This window comes from Sebastes fasciatus, chromosome 14 (genome assembly GCF_043250625.1).
Source record: "Sebastes fasciatus isolate fSebFas1 chromosome 14, fSebFas1.pri, whole genome shotgun sequence".
Taxonomy (NCBI): Eukaryota; Metazoa; Chordata; class Actinopteri; order Perciformes; family Sebastidae; genus Sebastes; species Sebastes fasciatus.
The window spans coordinates 26581461-26595674 of record NC_133808.1 but is presented as its reverse complement, the minus strand read 5'-3'; the positions used below and the strand labels follow the sequence as shown (position 1 = coordinate 26595674).

The following is a 14214-nucleotide window of genomic DNA, read 5'->3' as shown; positions in this document are numbered from 1 at the left end:
TCTAGATGCCGCTCAAAAACAAAACTTCCTTGTTCTCTTCGCTTGTATTGCAAATTACGTTTCCAACAGCGAAAATGGCATCCCAAAATATGAGGGAACAGTATGCTATGGAGGAGGATTTTTACAGTATACGTTTTACAGTATTTTGCCGGTTTTCAGCCACATTCAGCCGTTAGAGAGGCTGCTCGATACTGCAGCGGGAGGATATGGTTGTCGGCGGGGTCCCTACAGAATCTGAGCTGCCGAGAGCAAACGTAGACTGGTGGTTAGGGCTGGGCGATATGGAGAAAATCCAAATATTTTTGACTAAATACCTCGATATTGAAACTGCGACGATATTGTAGGGTTGACTATTGGTGCTTTCACAAAATATTTACACAACGAGATTTTTGATAAATCATCATCAGTAATGTGGATATAATGACAAAGTGGGTAAAGACAAATAATAGAACAGTCTGGTAAGTTCAGAAGATTACATCATTTTACTGTAATGCAGCCCTTTAAACCAGGAAAAGACAACACTTATGCCAAAATTAGGACATTACGATATCCAAAATCTAAGACGATATCTAGTCTCAAATCACAATATTGATATAATACCAATATATTATCCAGTCCTACTTGTGGTGCCTTTACTCAAATTGCCCTCCGATGCAAACAGAAACAGAATCCTTCTGCTGAATGTATCATGAATGTCAGCGTGGGCGTTTTTTTGTTGGACGCCATCACCGACGATAACCCTAAGGCTACCTTTGACTTACAGAACTATATATATGATTTTGAGTTTGTTTTCTTATCCTGGTAAGTATCTTTTTTACTTTGAGTTCCTCTTCTCCATGGGAACACTAATATTTTTGTTGAGGCTGCGTGATGCTGAAGCTCTGGTTCTCCTTCCAGGCCGATTTATGACTCCTCTGTTGCTCAACAGGCCGCATTAAAGGGTATTATGAAACAACATGACCTGCCAAAACAGAGGCTTTAAAATCTCAGATTGAAAACAATAGTTTTACTTCTCAATTATTTCACTCATAATGATACTTGAAAATCTAATTTAAGGGGGCTGCTCAGTTAATAGAGTGTATAATGCCACGATAATGATTTCCACAACAAATTATCAGAATAATTGGCAAACTGGGAAACATTTAGTTGAAACAATAAAGACATTGTTTGTAATTTCAGATAAATGCTCATAACAGTGTTGGTATTGTGTGGATAGTTAGGGTTGTAGCTACATGTAATGACCAGAGAACACAGTACAGATTCAGGAAAAGGAAGCTGACGCAGTAAACTCCAACAAGAGTCAAGTTTGCCCTTTTAAAAATTATTATGGCACTGCGACTCCAAATATGTTCATCTAATTCAGTCCACACCTGATGGACTGCAAAAATCAGACCAGAGCAGACTCGACTTGCAAGTTCCTCACAACAAGAACTAACCATGGTAATGATAAAAGTAATATGATTCTACGAAAGCAAAATGAGTATGAATAAAGGCCTTTTGAACATTATTAATACTGAAAATGAATGTGTGAGTGTAAGTTTGAAGTAGTCACGTTGTAGGCTGGTGGTGCTCATACTGGGAATGCTCACTGAACACCACATAACTGGGAAATATGAGTTCATTTGAGCCTGGAGGATATGCACTCTGTGCCCGTGTGTGGGTGGGTGGGTTTGTGTGTGTGTGTGTGTGTACGAGGGCTTGTATTGCTATTTTTGGAAGGACATTTCTGCATTGTGAGGACATTTTGGCCAGCCCTCACCACTTCAAGAGGACTGTTTGAATGTTAAGACTCAGTTTTAAGGTTATGGTTAAAATCAGGCTAGGGTTAGCTTAGGATAAGGTCAAGCTACATGCCAAGGATGGAAGTAAATTTCAATAGAACACTCCTCCAATGATAAAAAAAAACTTCTTATAAAAAAATCCATTATACAATATTTACAAGTTAATGGTTAGGTCTTGTGGGCGGGGGATATTTCTGCAGTCTGTCCTCCAGGCCATACTTGCCAACCCTCCCGATTTTCTGGTATTTCTCCCGATTTATGGCAAATGTTCACACCTTTTTTCCCTTTCCTTATCTCAACCTGTTTCTGGCGGTGTACAGCATGTATAAGCCACACTGTTTCCACCCGGACGACAATAGAGCTACATCAAATGTCGTTTCCCAGTGGAAGAGATCGCGGTTTGAGCTGCGCTCGCCGCACATCACAGCGCGCAGCGCCCAAAGTTGGGCTTTGCTCGATGCACTGAAAGCCTTTGTGGCGCGACGCAAGCCATTGGAAATAACGGGTTTCAGGGCACAGTGGTGCCGTTCTCACGTTGCATCTGAAAGTGGCTTCAGTGAGTGAGAGACGGAGAGAGAAATGGAGAGTACTAAGAGAAAGAAATACTCAAGCAAGGGTAACTAACATTTTTCTGGGGGAGGACACCCAGACCCCCCGCTTTGGTTTTAAAATCCTCCCTATTTTTGAGGTCTCAAGGTTGGCAAGTATATGCTCCAGGCTGTGACCAGGTTCAACCCTGCTTAGCATTTTAAACAAGTTGTGTTTTGATGCTAAGGGTTAGGTTAAGATTGGGGTTAGGCATTTAGTTGCGATGGTTAAGGTAAGGGTTAGAGGCTCAGGCTAGGGGTGCCAATGAGGGTCCTCACAAGTATAGAAAGACAACGTGGTTGCGTGTGTGTTTATGATACTTGTAACGGAGAAGCTTAAGGCATAGGGGTGATAGACGACCCCCCAATGCACCTATTTAGAACAGCTTGTCTCTTTAGTCTACAGCAGCTGAAGGCCACAGACATATAGAGACAGTCGGCATTTTAAATCTAGTGCCTCTTCTACTCCACAATGTGTTTCTGAAGCTGGAAATCACTGTGAACAGCATTCAGAACATCAGGTCCAGTGGGAATCAAACCCTCAGCCATGCCAGAGTCAGTGCCTTGCTACTGACCTGCATCGAGACATTACATGTCTGCCTGGTAACCCAGCTAACACACATACTCCCAACGCGCCTAACAGCCTACTGCACCGACACACAGACACACACACCCTCGGGCTAAATCTGCAGCCTGCTTATTTTATTCAAATGGGGCACAAGCTGCCAGCACTGGAGGGCACGAGTTCAGTGGTGCAGTGAGAAGTTCACTGTTAATGTTGTAAATCAAAATTTAAAAAAAAATTACCTTAATGAGAAAATGATTTAGAAATGCGACCTGCAACTAACCGAGAGATTTAAATGGCATTACCGTTTAACATTTTGTAACTGCTGAGTGTGAAACATCCCCAAAACATCAGCTTTACAGGATTAAAGTAGGCGTTCACACTGCAAGCAAGCTGCTTGGGTTGATGCGTTATGGCATTTCCTCTTTATCCAATCTGGCTTGAAGGGCTGCTGGAACTTTTTGCTGAAACACCAGCAGCAAATAAATTCTGATTAAAATAAATTAATTAAGATTTTAAAGAGCTGCCAATCAGTTTATTGTGCCATCAACTACAGCTGGAACTATTGGTCTTTCAAACAAGTCGTTGACAGAAAATTAATTAGCAACAATTTTAATACTACACTAAATGTTTAAGTCATTTTTAAAGGACTAGTGTGTAACATTTAGGGGGATCTATTGGCAGAAATGGAATATAATATTAATAAGTATGTTTTCTTTAGTGTATCATCATCTGATAATAAGAAATGTTGTGTTTTTGTTACCTTAGAATGAGCCGTTTATATCTACATATGGAGCAGATCCTCTTCATGGAGGCCACCATGTTGCTCCGCCGTGTTTCTACAGTAGCCCAGAACGGACAAACCAAACTTTTCCTGCGTGGGCCAGAGTCGGTAACGTTACTCGCTCCTGTCGTCGCCACTCTCTCTCTCTCTTGCTTCACCACTCAGTTCCCTCACGCACACTCTAAACACTCTACTCTTACAACTACTGGCTCTAGAGAGGGCCATTCACGTTTTTGCGTCGGCCACCGTAACAATCCTACACGCTTGGCACACGGGAGAAGTTGTAATCTGCAACTTGACTGCTAGATACCGCCAGATCCTACACACTATTCCTTTAAGGAAAAATATCAAAAACATCTCTGGTTCCAGCTTTTCAAATGTAAAATGTTGGTTTTCTTCATCTTCTATGACAGTAAATTCAATATCTTTGTGTTTTCAACTGCTGGTCGCACAAAATCAGCAATTTAAAGTTGTCAACAGGCTCTGGGAAATGGTGATGGGCATTATTTTCTTCTTTTCTCACCACTTTCTGACATCTGATTAAATCAAGAAAATAATTAGCAGATAAATCGATAAGTGCAACACAGTTTGAGTAAGGGCGGGGAACTTTATGGTTTGTCCCAAGAAATGGCATATCATGGGTCAGTGTGGTGGTAACCCCCCTGCTGTCAGGATGGAGCCAAGTGGCCCAGTTAAAGCATGCAGCACCACCTCAGTGTTAATCTACACACTGAAGTCTGATGGCTGGCTGCTTGTGAAAACCTCTCTGAGTCAGTGAAAACACATTCTGGTTTCAGAATGACCAACACGAGAGTGAGCCTACACAGAAGAACCCTTCAAAACCAAGAATGGGTGTTAAGACTTTTCCTCATAATCAACATTCGGACACAAGTGCCACCATGAATGGAGACACACACATGCGCACATGCACACAGCACAGGTTTAGCATTGCTGCAGTGGAGTCGGTCGCACTGCAGAACTGTCAGGAAGAATCACAGCACTCTGCTTTGCTGCTTTGACACACACACACACACACACACACACACAGACTGAACACCGTCTCATACACTCAATACAAGGTCAGTGAGCTACTGGGTTAAACTACTGCTACAGGGAGGAAGATGAGCACGGAAGAGAAAGACTGTAAAACTGACAAGGTTGATTGCATCTGTGTCTGTATCCAGTGTGCTGTGCACAGCATACATTAAAGGAAAAGGAGGACCCTGTGGTCTGGGCTGACCATGTTATAGTCTGAATCAGTCAAATAAGCCTCAGTATACACGACAGAAAAACTCATCTTTCTACTGAGCTTTTATTGTGAAGAATCCAATATTATCTTTCCCTGACTTCCAGAAAGACAAACTGCTCGTTACTGAAGACTTGTTGTGGCTGTCTGTTCAGTGACAATGTGAGAATTAGAAACATTATGAATAAAGGATTGTAATAAAGGACTGAAGACCAATGACAAAGATAACAGCTGATAGTATAAAGCCTAGTACTCTACTCCAGACTCAAATTAACCAATATTTTGTATCTACTGTTAACCATCCGTTTAACTAGCTTAAGCTTTAGTTTAAAAAGCCTGTACTATAGTGGCTAAATCATTAAAGAAAGCCTTTACTATAGTGGCTAAATCATTAAAAAAACAAACATGTTTTGACCACTGTAGGTCTTCGTCAGGGCTTAAAACAAACCGACAAAGCAGATGTGGCCTCACCGATATGGTATCGACAACCAATGGGAAGCAATCACATGATCACCATTATACTAACAACTAAATATTAAGTACAGTAATTTATATACATGATCAATGAAAAGTACTCCTAGGTTTTAACATAGAAGGTAAGACAAACATGGGAGCCTATACAGAGAAAAGAAAAAATATTTAATTTATTATGTTCAATATCTTGTTGTTGATGTTAATGAAATAGTTCTACATTTTTGGAAAATATAATGATTTACTTTTTTGCTGAGAGTTAGATGAGAAGATTGATACCACTCTCATGTACAGGACATATGAAGCTACAGCCAGCAGCTTCACTTAGCATAAAGACTACAAACAAGGGGAAACAGCTAGTCTGGCTTTGTCCAAAGGAAAGAAAATCTTCCTACCAGCATGTTCTTCACAAACCAGATCATAAGTTGCTTTGAAAAACACAAATATTTGCATCAAGGTATGCACTGATTCAAATTTAATTTTGCAGAAATTTCAGAAATTCACTTAAAATTTGCATAACAAATTTGACGGACACATAACGACTGATGACCAAATTAGCAAATTTTTTTCTCGATCATGCTAGTTAAAAAATAATCAGTATAATATTATCAATGTCCATACTGGGCAGTCTTTTTGCTCCATCAGTCAGGCCAGCCCAAGTATCCACATTTTGTTTCAAACACCCACAACTCTGCTGACATTAAACCAACCCACCAAAAACCCTCCAAAAACAGACACATTTTAGCTCAACATGACGGTGGTTAAAGAGTAGAATTTTCCTTCAACACACACACACACACTGACACCCAAACTAAATGTATGAGAAAAGTTAAACTTTCCACTTCTGTCCGTCCTCGGTTGAAATGATTCCTGCCAGAAACAACATCTGCAGCAGGAACCAACGACAGCCTTTTCAACATGAGAGCAAAACAGGAAAAGAGGGAACAAATAATGACGGAAAGTGTGTTCTGTGGGTGTGTTTGTATTTCTCATATATGTGTATGAATGTTGTATTATTTATGTCCGCACTGCAATGTTCAGTAAGTGATCTGAACTCTTGCCAGTAGAGCGAGACAAGGAGGTATAGACGAGTGATAAGTCTTCACTACCGAAAAACCTGCTCAGACACATATACCAAGAAATGACACACACTTCACTTGTACAGAGTTATGGAGCTAATCATATAATGACATAGTAGCGAATGAGCGGCTGAGTCTGACTCAGCCAAAAACCATCAGACCTGCTCCAGTTCTAACAAGTCCTCAGCTAAGAAGACTGTCCCCGACCCAGCTCCACCTGCCATGATGAATTAAACTAACCCAACACTTGATGCTTCAATCCTCACCTGTTGTGGCATGAACTTGGATTTATGCAATGCATCAAATTGAATGCACACCTGACCAGAAGTGTCAATATATCTGCAACTTGAATATCTTTCCTATATGTAAATGCATCGGGAGCAATTTAGGATTCAGTGTCTTGCTCAAGAATACTTAGACATGTAGACATGAGGAGCCAGGGATGAAATGGTTAATGGCCAATCAACAACTTTATAAAGTTACAATCGCCTGGTTCCACACTTCTGAGTTTCAATTTTTTCTGACTGTTTTCTCAGTTGGAAAAACATCCAAGCCAATTATTTGTCCCTTCACTAAGTCCCGCCCCTCAAATGCAGACTGGCCAATCTTAGCGTAGCATCATCCAGCTACGACCAGGGTCCGACAACTATTGGCTCTGCTCCATAGACTCTCATGCTTTCAGGCTGGTTTTGTGGATTTTGAACTAGTCAAGGTTAAACGTGTAATGGTTTTTCTCGTTACCCAGAGAGTTTGGAAGGAGATATACGTTTCTAAAACATTACGTTTGTACCATAGACTGTATATAAGTAGTGGACTTAATCACCATGACGTCACCCATTGGTTTGTGGAAGCCTCGAGTTTGGCATTTTGGCCATTACCATCTTGTTTTTTTGGAACCAGAAGTGACACAAGAGGATGGAGCTAAGTACAGCCTGAATAAGACATTTTTAGGCGACCAAAATTTACAATTAACTTTCATGAACTGTAAACACTGAAAGGGTTAAAGTTGTAAGATGAAAACACGGACAATGCAAAGAAAAATATAACTATGGTCCAATTCTATTGAAGCTGCTGAAAATATCTGGACATGGAGTCCCATCATCAGCCTTATACACTTGGCCAGTTCAAACACAGGAAGAGGAAACATACACTGAATGCAAAGTACATCTGTTTTTTAACAGAGTTGAGGAGTTTTGGGCGGACTGTTCCTTGCTGAAAGACACCTACACAGTAATCGCTGAAGTGGGCGAGCATATTCCTCATTCACTTTCCATCCACACATTTTTCCAAAGCAGTCGGAGGACTTGAGCTGGCAACCCTGCCTCCACAAGTCAACCACACTTGATTCTTGTGCAGCTATTGTGTTGTCCATTTCCCAAAATAAAACGTAACATTATGTACAGTCATTTCTGTATCTCAGTTGGCTAAAGATACTGGAATGAGTGGTCTAAGTCAGAACCATGACCTCTGTCACGGCTGATCCAGTCATGCACTCTATCCACGTAGACGGCGTAGAGAGCCTCGCGGTATTAATCTACATGCACACAGTTTTGATTCACGCAGAGACAAGGCTTGCATACTTTCCATCTCTACTGGAGAGCTGTCTGGATATAGGAGGTAGCTGTGGTTTGGTCTGGACCCGGTGCACGTGGGAGTGAGCGTGTGTTTTCACGTATAAAAGAGCCAGCAGAGAAAAACAGTAGCTGTTCCAGGACTACACCGAGCCATAACATTAACACACATATCCAACCGCACACACACACACACACACACACACACACACACACACACACACACACACACACACACACACAAACCCACACAGGTTAAATGCCTTTTCTTTTCTGTCTTAATATGAGCAATGGAAAACTGACAGGCTTACAGTATCAACAGTTTCTTCAAGCCAACGGACACCCACACGCACACACACACGCACACACACTCCCAACTCACTGTGTCAACAGTTACTTCAAACCAGGCCGACCGACCAACCGACAAACCCCAAACACACTCTCACTTTGTTTCACCCTGTCACACATATACACACACACACACTTTATAATAACATCATCTCCTTCAAACATCTCATGGCAGAGCTCAGGGTATAATTAGCACTGCCTCTTTGACTTGTTTTACTGCTTTTGTACTACGATGTAAAGCTAACAGGCTAACTAACAGCTAACGTCGCCCTTTCCAACTGTGATCACGCTGCTAGTGGATCATCTGTTTGGCTGTGTCCATGTCTGGCCTTTTAGACAGAATTTCAATCAACATGTTCTCTCTTTTTAGGGGTCTTTCACAAGCCAACATTCAGTCCGTTTTAATCTAACTCTGGTGCAGTTCGTTCGGGCGGTTGTAAATGCAGTAATCGTACTCTGGTGCAGACCAAACGACCGGTCCGAGACCACTTGCAGGAGGTGATCTCGAGCCGTTTCCAAGGGAACCAAAACGCAGGCTGCCTTTGCGGGCATTTGTTGAGATGAACACAGGTAAACGAGAAGTTAACATGAGCGGGAGAGGACCGACTGGACTTCTGTTGAAATCAGATGTTTGCTTGACATCTGGACCGAAGAGAACATACAGAATATGCTAAATAAAGTCCACAAAAATAGTGATGTTAATAAAGTCTTTCGAGATAAACTGGAGGAGAAGGGATTCGTGCCCACGGTCGATCAGTGCTGAGTCAAAATGAAAACACTTTGACTATCCATCCATCAATCTATCCATCCATCAATCTATCCATCCATCAATCTATCAATCTATCTATCAATCTATATATCTATCAATCTATCAATCTATATATCTATCTATCTATCTAGCTAAAGGATTTGCTTTTCTACCACCACTTCTAAGGCAGACTGTTCATGGAAAAGTCCAAACTTTTAAAAACAAGTGAAACAGACTCCGTTCAACACGGTCAAAGCGTCAGTCCTGATTCCCAGCTGCACAGCCTGCTCCTGGATCTCCACAAGGGTCGAGGGACACCGACAGACAAAGAGAGAGAGAGAGAGAGAGTCATGCAGCTGAGAAAGAAAAAATACGAAAGGGAAAAATAAAAGAATTAAAAAAAAAAAAGAAGAAATGAGATTAAATTTTCCAAGAACGAGGGCTGTGCTGTAACACAGCAACAGCAGCCAGAATGACTCTACATCTGTGTGGAATTAAAGAGAGACGGAGACAGACAGTGCTGCTGTTGGTTGAAAACAGTATTTGAACTTTTTGTTTCAAGCTGGAGATGAAGGGGAGTCTGAACAAAATTCTTCCAAAGCCACACAATCATTTCCCCTCAATACAAACAAAACATTAAAGTATGAAAAACAAATACTAAAGGAGCCATGATGTTGGTATATTTAGCAGCTATATCAACTCAATGCTGAACTATTCAGCTGTCAAATATATATTTTCTAAATCAGATTGCTTTTAACAATTGGACTTGGTATAGATGAAGATAATTAAATGATACGGATCCGGGGGGAAACGATCTTGATCAGAACACTGAATGGATTCAGGCTGGGTATCCAATCTCAATACTTTTTTTTTGTATCAACCACAATGCGTCCAGTGTGTTGAGCGTCAAACATTGTCAAATATCAAAGCTTTAAATCAAACTTTACGACTATAGCAGCAACAACATTTAACATTCGAGAAGTTTGTCTTCTTTTATTAAATAAAAAAAGGTTTGACAGAAAGAAAACAAGTTTATATTTCTCAACGTAAAGCACTAAATGGTCTGTTTCAGTATCTGAACCTAAACAGCTGACTGAATTTGTCAAAGTGACGACTGAAACCAGTGAAAACATTTCTTCTAGTTTGTTTTCCCAGAATTCCTTGTTCTTGGACCACCTCACTGGGACTATGAGAGGAATGTCCTTTAGACCAACATCAGCTTTCTAAACTGCATCCCTGACCTCTGAACCCTGAGGGGTTGTTAAGGGTTTCCTTATTGCACATAGAAATCGTATCACAGAAGCAGTTAAATCCAGGTTTTCTTTAAGATGTACTAAACTTTAAAGATATTCTATACCAGTCATTCCCACAGACTGAGATTTTATTCTTTATCTGCAGTTCATCTTTGTGTTGCATGAGGGAGCCTGAATATTCATATTGTTGTGATATTTGTAGCCTACTTATAAGACTGAATCTAATATGAAAAGCTAGCGTACATTCTGAATGTTGTACTGATGAGAGGAAAGAAACTAGAGTCAACTAAATGTAAAATGTTATCTGATGAAAGGAAATGAAAAGAACGAGATAGTTAACTCCGCCTAAATGCTTTTATTTGGTCTCATTTATTAAGTATATGTTTTAAAAAACACATGCATAAAACAAAGTTGTGATTTTCAAACGTATGTCTATACATAATGGCTGGTTTACCGGTTCAAGATATTATAAAATGATGCAGAAATGGCAGTAAAAATGGTCAGGAACATTCATTTACGCACAAATTTGCTCTTCTCACGATTTTAATCGGTAAGGCCTGTTGTGAATTGGATCGCGATGGTTTGCATTTTTTAAAAAGCGGGTTCCCCCTCCAAAAAAGTTTGGAAAACAATACTCTATACTGGACACACCATCAGGCCCTTTTACTGTTCTACTGTTTGTCTATGGCTCCACTGTGTTTAGTTTACAGAGCAGTTAACTAAGGGGAGACAGAGGAGTACGGTTACCTCATCTGGATACTCCATTAATACTATGTGTTAGTGTGTGTGTGTGTGTGTGTGTGGGGGAGTCACACACACACACACACACACACAGGCTGAGTCACTGCATTCAGCTGCCAGTCGCCTGTTTCAACAACAAACAGCAGTAAAAACATTTATTGTTATCAGTGCGCGCACGCATACACAAACAGATCAGCATTAATAATAGATATAACAGGACACAAGATAAAGATGCAACTCTTGATGGCAACATTTACACTAACAGCTGGTTACCAGGTCAGTCTAAACAGAAAGAACAGGCAGGTTGTGTGTTTGAATAATACTGTGTGACCTTAAAATGTGCTTAAATATTTAAACAATGATTCTTTAATCATTTTTATTAAAGTTTGATTTTCATATTTGGTTTTGACATTGTCAAAAAAGGAGTTAGAAGGAGTTAGAAGTGTGAGAAAGGGGAAGGTCGGTTGAATTGAATCAAAATCGTATCGTGGCAGACTTTGTGATATCGGATTATTGTCCAAAGAATCAATATAATATAGTATCGTGATGAAACTGGTGATTTACACCCCTAATGACTACCAGACCAGTTAGACATGAAGCCTCTAGTTTATCTGCCTTGCAGTCCTTATTGCATTAAAGTAAGCAGATAAGCGCCAACCAGACAAACCGGTCAGTTGCCAGTGGTCAGTGGTCTAACAGACACCATGAATGAGGAACACACTGTACACACTGTACACACACCATCTCCAGTTTCCTGCTCCAGTCCTGATGCCGTTTAATGGTTGAGTGTCTCTGCAGGTTCAGCACTGACACAGCAAAACAGACTGCACTATAGACTACTACACATGAGTGCTGCATTACACGCTACGCTCCAGCTAAGGACACTGTACTATGGGTTAAAGGGATAGTACGAGTGTTTTGAAGTGGGGCTGTATGAGGTACTTATCCATAATTGGTCGGCACGCCTGCAGATTGGAGAAGCGGACAGGAGTTACCGCACGGAAGCAAAGTAATGTACTGCTGTGGACGGGACCGACAGCAAAACTTATTTTAGCTACTTAAAAGAAAATTTTATTGCACTTTCACGTTAAAATAAACAGAGTGATGCTTTCACTTCCATACTGTGCTACATTCCTGCTAATGTACAAATTAGGGCTGCACAATGTTGGAAAAAACTGACATTGCAGTATTTTTTCTGCAATATGTATTGCAATATGAAAAAAGTACAGGAGTATTCACCCTACCACTTTTTGGGCTACATTTTAAATTTAAATGCTTCAATCTGGTGCACTTCAAGAGCAAAATTATCAACAATAAGAGCTAGATAAACAATGTTATGCTCTTAATTTAATCATAAACACATTGGTTGTATAGATAATATCAATACCCAAAACTGAAGCCTAAACATCTCGATCACCGGCTGGTGGCTGGCTGTTAGTTTAGGAAGGGCTTGATTTGATATGCTGCAGCATTTTCTATGAGCAGGACGTGCATTGTTAACATCAATATCACAGGCGATCATGTTCATTTAATTGTGGGAGGCCAAAATTGTGATCGCAATCAATATTCGATTATTGTGCAGCCCTATCTACCGTTCATTTAGTTTGTGTTGTGTTATTGTGTGACTTTGGTTAGTTCGGATTCCCCGAAGTCACACAATAGCACAAACAAACTAACCAATCGAGGCAGTGGTAGACCAGCAATCCCTGTGTTCTGTGAGGTAAAAATACTGTTGTTTTCCAATGGAGTCTGGTGGCTTTGGCTAGAGCACAGATGGATATAACGGCTTCAGTTCCCCGTCGGAAAGGGCTGTCTGACAGCAAGGTAAAGTGGTGAAAATGTTCTAAATAAACAAGGATCCAAGGCCCTAGATTGTCCCTCTGTAGCAGCTCTGCTCTGTTGCTCCTTCACACCCTCCCTGTCTGTCGGTCTGTCTCTGTCTGTCTGTCTTACCCCGGGGACCCGGAGGAATTTCCTGAGAGAAGAAGGGATGACTTTTCCATACACTTGGCGAGAGAGTGATACACGCAGAAAGACAGACAGCAATGAAGAAGAAAACAATGTCAGATGGTGACCTGATTTACCCTCTCATAGCCACTGGTGAGAATATTCTGACTAACTGCACCAGAACAGCTGATACAGATGTAACCAGTACACTGAGCCTGATGTTTACAAGATGACTGCGGTGCTGCCAGAGGAAGCACACATGCAGGCCTCCCCGGGGCCTGGAAATGCAGATGTACATTTCCCACAACACTCGTGTATTCATATGTCCCTGAGCAAGAAACCGTGGACAAGAGTGTTATTATTACAACTATATTACTTTGACAACATACATCTCTAATATCTTGGATGCAAAGTGGACATGTTGCTCTGTGGGTGCTGCTATAGGAAGCATGAATGTGCTCAATCATTTCATGGCAATCTGACCTTTACATTTTGATGTGTCCTGACACCTGAATGATTCCATACTACATACCTACTGCATACTGTTTCTTTTTTATTTTTACGTACTGCAGTCGCCCTTACAAAGTACATACTGTTGCATACAGTATGCATACAATTGGGACATACTACTTCATCTTAACATTGCGTCTTGAACTTCGACCCTCTTGCTCATATATCCGATATTTGTGCCATCCGTCAATGAGTTGTCATCTGTCTGTGCCCTCTCTGCGACTCAGTCGAAGTGACGTATCTTCCGCTGCACAGAGTGGGTCAGATTAGCCAGAAAAAGCAGTGACCGGATGTAGTAGGACATCCTGGTATTTTTGGCATACTACTAAGGTCCTACTACTCTTTTTCTAGCATACTAAACAGTATGGAAGTGGAGGAGCTGCTCACAGCTGCAACACATGAAAACAAACAGCTGTAGGAAAATGTCAGAAAACAACAACTAACTGGTATAAACATTTTGTTTGTTTGTGAAGTTTAATTGTCAGAGACATTCCAGAGTCACAGTTTGATGGACGTTAATTGGCTCGAGTCTCATATCATTTCCTGTTTGTGCAAAACAGTAGACTGGTGTCTTTTATACTGT

At 40.9% G+C, this 14214-nt stretch overlaps 1 protein-coding gene across 4 annotated transcripts in view; it reads right to left on the bottom strand.

Moving 5' to 3' along the window:
* The window catches only part of raph1a (Ras association (RalGDS/AF-6) and pleckstrin homology domains 1a), a 69082-nt gene that overhangs the window by 50285 nt on the left and 4583 nt on the right, over positions 1-14214 (bottom strand). The window lies entirely within an intron of this gene.